We start from the raw sequence: 10,040 nt of genomic DNA, 5'->3' as shown, positions 1-10,040 counted from the left end.
TAGAAGGTTGATCTCCTTCTCCGAACCATCGGATGAGTCATTGTCATCCCATGTAATATACGCCTTCTAGGATCTTCTTTCTTCATGACTTTTCTTCTCATTCTTCTCGGGCCATGACTCATTTGTGGGGCAGTGTGCCTTTATGTGACCGGGTTGATTACACTTATAGCATTTAAGTATTGGGGAACCTTCTTGAGATCTTTTCCCATTGTTGAAGTTATGGCGTCTCTCCATTCTTCTATTTTCGACGAATTTATGAAACTTCTTCACAAAGAGTGAGAAGTCCTCTTCATCATCAGATTCTTCTTCTTCTTCTTCTTCTTGCATTGAGGAGGAGGCTTTGAGTGCTATGCTTCTTTTCCTTTTGTCGATCTCTTCATTTTGGTTGAGACGTTGAAGTTCCATTTCATGTTCCTGCAGTTTGCCAAAAAGAGTGGCAAGAGACATAGAAGAAAGATCTTTACTTTCAGAAATGATAGTTACCTTGGGCTGCCATTCTCTACTTAAGCATCTCAAAACTTTATTAATTAAATCTTCATTAGGAAAGGTTTTTCCTAAGGAGGCAAGGTGATTAACTATATGTGTGAATCTTTTCTACATGCTTTGTGTTGGATCGAGTGGCCTCAGAATAATTAAGAAGGGGGGATTGAATTAATTATTGCTAAACCTTTAATAATTAAAAATTACTCTTCTAAGGCTTTTACTAAATTGTTAAGAGAATGAGGAGTAGAAGAGAAACTTAACAGAAAGTAAAAGCGGAAATTAAATGCACAACAGAAAGTAAAAGAGTAGGGAAGAAGGAGACAAACACAAGAGTTTTTATACTGGTTCGGCAACAACCCGTGCCTACATCCAGTCCCCAAGCGACTTGCGGTCCTTGAGATTTCTTTCAACCTTGTAAAAATCCTTATACAAGCAAAGATCCACAAGGGATGTACCCTCCCTTGTTCTCTTTGAAACCCTAGTGGATGTACCCTCCACTAGAACTGATCCACAAGAGATGTACCCTCTCTTGTTCTCAGTCAAACCCAAGTAGATATACCCTCTACTTGTACCACAAAGGATGTAGCCTCCAATGTATTAAGACAAAGATCTCAGGTTGTTAAACCTTTGATACTTTGTGAATGGGGATACAAAAGAATTCTCAGGCGGTTAGTCCTTTGAACACTTTTGTATTAGGGAAAGGGAAGAATCAAAAGAATTCTCAGACTGTGTCATTTTGAATTCTTTGACAAGGGGGAAGGGAGGCACAAAAGAATTCAGGCGGTTAGTCCTTTGTTCTTTTGGAAAAGGGAGAAGAGAGACACAAAAAGAATTCAGGCGGTTAGTCCTTGGCGAATTCTTTTTGGCGGAGGGAGAAGAGAATGAAAAGGTGAATAGCACAAGTTTTCAAGGTTTAGAAAACCAGAAAACTTTAGAAAGCTTTTGGTACAAAGAAGAAGAAGAAGTTCAAAGAGATTCAAGGCTTGTAAAGGATTGTATGAATAAGTGTTCAAGATACTTGAAATGCAAAACAAAGCCTTGCTTTTATAGACTCTTCATGTCTGGTCAAGACAACCATTAGAAGAGTTATGACTTTTAGAAAAACTTAAAAACCAATTTGAAAAAGTCAAAAACCATTTGAAGAGTTACATCTTTTGATTTTATTCAGAAACAATCACTGGTAATCGATTACCAAATCAGTGTAATTGATTACACAAAGCTTTTATGTGAAAAGATGTGACTATTCACTTTTGAATTTGAAATTCAACGTTCAAAGGCACTGGTAATCGATTACCAAAACATTGTAATTGATTACAGGTTTTTGAAATTAATTGGAACATTGTAAATTCAATTTGAAAACTTTTTCAAAACAATTTTGCTACTGGTAATCGATTACAACAATCTGGTAATCGATTACTAGAGAGTAAAAACTCTTTGGTAAACATGTTTTGAGAAAAATCATGTGCTACTCAATTTTTGAGAAAAACTTTTCATACTTATCTTGATTAAGCCTTCTCTTGATTCTTGAATCTTGAGTCTTGAATCTTGATCTTGATTCTTGACTCTTAACTTTCCTCTTGAGTCTTGAATTCTTCTTGATTCTATCTTGAACTCTTGAATTCTTGATTCTAACTTGATCACTTGAGTTGTTTTTTGATTGATCTTTGAGCTTTTTGTCACCACCTTTGTCATCATCTTGTGTTATCATCATTGTTATCATCAAAACACCTTTGATTCACCATGAAGCTTTGCTTCTACACTTTGGATGTTCTCATTTGTGATCATCCTAAAGAGTTCATATTCATGGGTCAGTGTGTTAACATCAATTGTGCCTTCATGTGTAAGTTGAAGTGTGTCCCACATCTCCTTAGCACTCGTGCAGTTTGAGATCCTAAAATATTCATATATTCCTAGGGCAGAAGTAATAATGTTTTTGGCTTTAAGATTATATTTAACTCTTATTTTATCTTCTTCAGACCATTTTTCTCTATGTTTTTCTATTGTTGTGCTTGTTGTTGTGCTTCCATCTACTATGGTGGGTACATAAGGTCCTATTTCTATGGCTTCCCAAATATTGTAGTCTATGGCTTCAATAAAGATTTGCATTCAGGTTTTCCAGTAGTGGTAACCCTCACCATCAAAGATAGGTGGCCTATGGATGGAGTTTCCTTTGGGAAACAGAGAATTTGAGGAGGCCATGAATCTTGAAGTTGTGAAACTTTTCTCAAGAAACCTGCTCTGATACCACTTGTTGGATCAAGTGGCCTCGAAATAATTAAAAAAGGGGGTTGAATTAATTATGAACGTGTCTTGACTAATTAAAAAATTTATCCTTCTTAATGTTACTAGATTCAATTAGGCTTTACTACTAAGTTATGCAAAAGTAAAAAATAGAAACAATAACTTAAACACAAGTAAAGCGGAAATAAAAAGTACACAACGGAAAAGTAAAAAGTGTAGGGAAGAAGAAAGCAAACACAAGATTTATACTGGTTCGGCCACAACCCGTGCCAACGTCCAGTCCCCAAGCAACCACTGGTTCTTGAGATTTCCAATAACCTTGTAAAATCCTTTACAAGCAAAGATCCACAAAGGATGTACCTTCCCTTGTTCTCTTTGAAACACTAAGTGGATGTTCGCTCCACTTGAACTGATCCACAAGAGATGTACCCTCTCTTGTTCTTAGTATTACAACCCAAGCAGATGTACACTCTACTTGTACCACAAAGGATGTACGCTCCAATGTGTTAAGACAAAGAATTCTTAGGCGGTTAGTCCCTTGAATCTTTGTAAGGGGAAACAAAAGATATCTTAGGCGGTTAGTCCTTTGAAATCTTTTGTTCAGAGGGAAGAGGAAGAATCAAAAGAATTCTAAGGCAGTTAGTCCTTTGAATTATTTTGGCAAGAGGAAGAAGGAAGAATCAAAAGAATTCTCAGACAGTTAGTCCTTTGAATTCTTCTGGCAAGAGAGAGAAGGAAGAAAAGATAGCACACTTTTGTTTTCTGCAGAATTTTGAAACCGAAGTTTAGAAAGCTTTTTGGAAAGAGTTTTTGCAAAGAAAAACAATGGGCAATGGTCAAAAAAGATTTGAAAGAGGTATGTGTTTTTTTGGATTCTTGTAAAATGCGTGCCAAGGTCTTGCTTTTATAGATTCTTCATGTCTAGTCAAAAAACCATTGGAAGAGTTATGCCTTTTGAGAAAATCATGTTAAGAGTTATAACTCTTAACTTTTTCTTCAAAACTATTCACTTGTAATCAATTACCACAATAGTGTAATCGATTTCATAATGTATTTTATGAAAAGTTGTGACCCTTCACAATTGGATTTGAATTCCAACATTCAGATTCAGTTGTAATCGATTACTAATATAGTGTAATCGATTACACTATTTGGAAATCATTTTGGAACGTTACAAATCTTTTGAAAACATTTTAAAAACCAATCTGGTCACTGGTAATTGATTACTGCTAACTGGTAATCGATTACCAGAGAGTAATCACTCTGGTAACTTTAGAAAATTTGAGAAAATTCTTTTGTAAAACAAAACTTTGCTATTTGGTTTTTGAAAAATTCTTTTAATACTTATCCTATAGGAAGTCTTGACTTGTGGCTTCTTGATTTCTTCTCTTGAATCTTGAATCTTGAATTGGATTCTTGATGCTTGATCTTGAAGTCTTGAATCAATCACTTGGGCTTTTGGCATCATCAAAATTGCTTGTTTCATCATCAAGAAGCTTGCTTCTACAAATTTGAGGGTTCACCCCTTTCTTTTTTGTTTAAAACTTCAATTACTCTACACAGCAAAGAAGATATTATGGCTTGGGATTGACCGCGTGGACCATTGAAGGATGGCAATGGATCGTTACACTTTGGTATATGACCGAGTGAAACTTTCCTGATCTAAGATCACATAGAAATGCCATAGGTTTATTGATCCTATTGGGGCTCGATGATACCGGCCGATCCCGAAAGGAATTATGTAACAATGGCGGCCTATGGATTAAGAAATCTCATGGGCTTGGAGTGAGCAACTAACGTTGTGCATACTTTACTACCACAATTTCCTTTGGTCGTCTTCCACGAGCTCTTTATTGAATGAGTTTCCTTCTCAAGTTGTCCAAGTGATAACCTTGGGGAATCAGTTATCTATTCTCATATCCCTCTTCCTTTTTATCTTAAGAGATCACAAACGTGTGTGCGTTCCATTCCAGAACCCAAACTCAAAAGTGAAGTTAGTCATTTTTTGATCCACATGGGCTTTATTGTGCTCGTAACGTGGCCAGGGGTTAAGAGGGCTATGAAAAGAAGGTTGTAAAGGCTCAAAAAGTGTTTAAGGGTTATATAGAGTAAGAACCTTGAGCACTTTTGATGTGATCCTTACTAGGAACAAATCGCTTGATATAGGTTAGAAAGTTTTGGATGACACCACTTCCGGTGAGGGAAGAGAAGTCAGGGTAGACGCCACAAGGATTACCTTGATAAATCTGAGATTGGTTCATCAAGGAACCCAGAGATAAGCTCTCACCAAATTTTATCAAATGCCAAAAGTCCCTTTATTGAAAATGAAAACTAATACATATAGTGTATCCAAACAAAAAGATAGAAATAGACATGGGCCTTCAAATCAGTTTGGGCCAAAATTACAACAAAAAAATTATAAATAAAAAAATAGAACATATTTGGCATGGGCCTTCAAATTAGTTTGGGCCTTCAACAACAATTAATATTCTTGGTAGTGCCTCTGCTTTTGGGCCTTCATCCTTCTTCACTTGGGCCATGTTAAGTATGTCTGCTACCATTTGTTGGAGGGTATCCACTGATTGTTTGGTCCTACTCCTGGTCATAGGTCATTGTATTTGCGCAGTTTTAGGATTCTCATCATTCCCTCATTCTTGGAAAGCATTTGCCCTTAAATGTCTAGGTTGAAGTTTGGACTTCCTTTGTTTAAAGAACCTCTCCTTCTTCATGTGTTCCCAAACCCAATCACCTGGTGATGTGCCATTATTTTCTCATATTTCTTAACCCTTTTTGCACCATTTTAAGGACTGATTAGTCTTAATTGTCAAATTAATTAGGCAGTTTTATTATTTGGGTCCATTAAGCTAATTTGATGTTTTTAATCTAATTTTAGGAATTAATGAAGCATTGGGCTTGAATCTCGAATTGGGCTTGGACTTGAAGAGGGCAAACTAATTTATTCTACAAAATTAGATCTTATCTTATCTTGTCTTATCTAGATATTATTTAGATTTGATCTCATCTAGATATTATTTCATCTAGATCTTATCTTATCTTATCTAGATTTGATTTGATTTTACTTATGGGCTTGGATTTAAAAGCAATTTGTAAGCTTTGGGGCTGAAAAACTATATAACAACACCAAGGTTCTAGTTTATCCCTCTCTTTCTCTCTCCTCTCTCTCTTCTATTTTTCGTTTTTAGTTTTGGTCTCTCTTCTCTCTTCTCTATTTGATTAATGGAAGGCTAAGTCTGCAGTGTTGTTTTCTCTTAAGGATCAAGCACAATTCTCTTTGAGGTTCTATTATTACTGTTAAATTCTGTTCAGTTTTTCCTTTTCACTAATTACTCTGAATTTGTTGCTATTAATTCATGCATGCTTAGTGCTTGATTAATTGTCTCTGCGCTTAATTTACGTTCATGCTTAATGATCATTTATGAGTAATTGGTGTGTGTGATGCTTAATCACATAATGAATGCTTTATGTTAAATTTCGCTTAGTAATTTAATTTAGGGTTGGATTAAGTGGTTGAACTGATAAAGGATAAATTCTCGCAACCTAGGATAAGAGACTTACTTGTGAATCAAGGGGAAACAACGTATTTTAATTCTGATAATTTCTAATTCAATTTTACTCGTTGTTTAATTTACAAAAGCAAACAACCCCCCGCCCCCCAATTTGTTACTATTTCCTACTATCTGTTATGAACATTTGGTGTATCATTGCTCATTGGGAAACGACCTAGGAATACTTCCTAGTTACTACATTTTAATATTTATTTGATTCGGGGACGACCTCGATCAAATTTGGCGTCGTTGCCAGGGAGCAGTGTCCAAAGGTTCATAATAGCTAGTGTCGTGTTAGTGTTTAATTCTTTCATGTTTTATGTTTAATTGTTAGTGTTGTGTTAGTGTGTGTGTTAGTTAGTGTTGTTTAGTGTCTTGGTATTTTGTTTAGTGTGTGTTCTGTTTTAGTTTTTCTGTTAAGCGCTTCCCTTGTTTCAGTTTTGAGTGTTTTGCTGTGAATAATATTTTGCGACGGATTTAGCGACCACTTTTGTTTGCGGCAAAACAAAGTAGTAGTGGAAATCATGTAGCGACGGATTTTAGCGACCACCCTTGCTGAATTATTTGAGATTTTTTGTTTTAGTAGCTAGAGTTGTTATTTTTGGCTGAATTTTTTTGTGGTAACTTCTTTTAATCTATATTTTGTGGGAAAAATAGCTAGAGCCTTTAGTTTGGTCAGAATTGAAAGTTCCAAAAAAGTAGCAAATTTGATTTTTGTCAAAACTTCAAACAACCATAACTTTTGCTCCGGTTATCAGAATCGCAATTATTATATATGTATTTGGGGTAGAAAAAAATTTCCTACGTCATGGAAGCTTGTCGTAGGTCAGCTGAGGTCTCCATCGTCCAAGAAAAGTGATTCTGTCAAAAGTTTTTTATTTTTCAAGTATTATTCTCTTATTTTTCTTAACTTATCATTTTTGGCTTATATAGTTAGACTTCGAATTTTCATTTGAAATTTTTTGTGCTATCTTCTCATCATTTTATAAGGTTGATCACAAAATTTCAAGTCATTTAGATATCATTTAATGGTAGTTGTAGTTCAAACCTACATTGTGACCTACATTAGAAGACAACTAGTTGTGCATGCTGAATTTAGTGTATGACTAGAGGAAATCCATCTGACTTACAACCCTTTGATCCTGAGATAGATAGGACATTTCATAGATTAGTTAGACATCATTTAGTACCTTTTGAGCATCCTGAACATTCTGATATTGGTGATTTTGAGCATTATAATTTTGAACATTCAGAGAATATGGCACAACCTCCACCTCGTGAGAGGACTCTAAGGGAAATGGCTGCACCTGATTTCACCTACGAAAGCTTGTGCATCCAATACCCTGATGAGGATGTCCCATATGTTCTTAAAACTGGACTGATCCATTTGCTTCCAAAGTTTCATGGCCTTGCAGATGAAGACCCACACAAGCATATGAAAGAATTCCATATTGTCTGCTCCACCATGAAACCACTAGATGTCCAGGAGGATCACATATTTCTGAAGGCCTTTCCTCATTCTTTAGAGGGAGTGGCAAAGGACTGGCTATATTACCTTGCTCCAAGGTCCATCACGAGCTGGGATGACCTCAAGAGAGTATTCTTAGAAAAAATTTTCCCTGCTTCCAGGACCACGACCATCAAAAAGGATATTTCAGGTATTATACAACTCAGTGGAGAGAGCCTATATGAATACTGGGAGAGATTTAAAAAATTATGTGCCAGTTGCCCTCCCCACCAAATTTCAGAGCAACTTCTTCTCCAATATTTTTATGAAGGACTCAGCAACATGGAGAGAAGTATGATAGATGCTTCCAGATGTGGAGCCCTTGGAGACATGACCCCTGCTGAAGCCAAAAATTTAATTGAGAAGATGACTTCAAACTCCTAGCAATTTAGTGCCAGAAGTGATGCTATTGTCATTAGAGGAGTGCATGAAGTATCCACGAATTCATCAGGTGAGACTAAGAAGCTTGAAGGTAAACTAGATGCCTTGGTTAACCTGGTAACCCAACTGGCCATGAATAAAAATTTTGCACCTGTCGCCAGACTCTGTGGTTTATGCTCCTCTGCCGACCACCACACAGACCTTTGCCCTTCTGTCCGACCACCACACAGACCTTTGCCCTTCTATGCAACCATCTGAAGCAATTGAACAGCCTGAAGCTTATGCTGCAAACATCTACAGTAGACCTCCTCAACCTCAACAGCAAAATCAGCCACAATAGAATAACTATGACCTCTCCAGCAACAAGTATAATCCCAGATGGAGGAATCATCCCAACCTTAGATGGTCGAATCCTTCACAACAGCAGCAACAACAACAGCCTTATTTTCAAAATGATGTTGGCCCAAGCAGACCATACGTTCCTCCACCAATCCAGCAACAACAACAACAACAACAACCCCAGAAACAACAAATAGTTGAGGCCCCTCCACAACCTTCCCTTGAAGAACTTGTGAGGCAAATGACTATGCAAAACATTCAGTTTCAGCAAGAGACCAGAGCCTCCATTCAAAGCTTAACTAATCAGATGGGACAGTTGGCTACACAGTTAAATCAACAACAGTCCCAGAATTCTGATAGATTACCTTCTTAATCTGTTCAGAATCCCAAAAATGTGAGTGCCATTACATTGAGGTCAGGAAAGCAGTGTCAAGGACCTCAACCAGTATCATCTTCCTCATCCGCAAATGAACCTGTCCAACCTCACTCTACTCTAGAAAAAAATGATGACAAAAATTTAAAGAGTAAGTTACCTAACAATTTATATGCAGGTGAATCTAAAGAGAAGCAGCATATCCCTATTCCATTCCCTCCAAGAGAAATTTCCAACAAAAAATGGAAGAGGCAGAGAAGGAGATCTTGGAACATTTGGGAAAGTAGAGGTAAACATACCTCTGCTGGATGCAATAAAGCAAATTCCAAGATATGCTAAATTCTTAAAGGAGTTGTGCACTAATAAGCGGAAGCTTAAAGGAAGTGAAAGAATTAGTATGGGCAGAAATGTCTCTGCATTGATTGGTAAATCTGTTCCCCAAATCCCTAAAAAATGTAAAGATCCAGGTACATTCAGCATACCTTGTATTATAGGAAACAATAAGTTTGACAATGCCATGCTAGATTTAGGAGCTTCTGTTAGTGTTATGCCTCTGTTTATTTTTAATTCTCTATCTCTAGGTCCTTTGCAGTCAACTGATGTGGTAATTCATTTAGCTAATAGAAGTGTTGCCTATCCTGTTGGTTTCATAGAGGATGTCTTAGTTAGAGTTGGTGAGCTGATTTTCCCTGTTAATTTTTATATTTTAAATATGGAGGAGGGATTTTCTAAAGGATCAGTTCCCATCATTCTAGGCAGACCTTTTATGAAAATTGCTAGAACTAAGATAGATGTATATGCAGGCACACTATCTATGGAGTTTGGTGATATAACTGTACATTTTAATATTCTTGATGCTATGAAACACCCATCTGAAGATCTTTCTGTATTTCATGTTGAAATAATTGACCATATTGTTGATGAATACATGATTGATCTTCATTCTAATCTGCATGCCCGTCACTCTTCATGCATTGAATTTGAATTTGTACTTGATCATATGTATGAATTTGATGCTCAGAGTGAATCTGAATTTGATATTGATTACATGTTTGCTGATGTTTTACCTCTTGAGTTGATTTTATAGAGTTAGATAGAACTAACCATGTTTTAGGAAGTACACATACCTCTAACTTTCTTTATGAGGTAC

The 10,040-nt window shown here is 36.4% G+C and overlaps 1 non-coding gene across 1 annotated transcript; it reads right to left on the bottom strand.

Moving 5' to 3' along the window:
* Positions 1-7,926: 7,926 nt before the first annotated feature.
* On the bottom strand, positions 7,927-8,033 carry LOC114417513. The gene has a single exon (XR_003667777.1). It is a non-coding gene; the product is annotated as a small nucleolar RNA R71 (small nucleolar RNA).
* Between the last annotated feature and the right edge of the window lie 2,007 nt (positions 8,034-10,040).

Source organism: Glycine soja, chromosome 6 (assembly GCF_004193775.1).
Source record: "Glycine soja cultivar W05 chromosome 6, ASM419377v2, whole genome shotgun sequence".
Taxonomy (NCBI): Eukaryota; Viridiplantae; Streptophyta; class Magnoliopsida; order Fabales; family Fabaceae; genus Glycine; species Glycine soja.
This window is presented reverse-complemented; position numbering and strand designations above follow the sequence as displayed.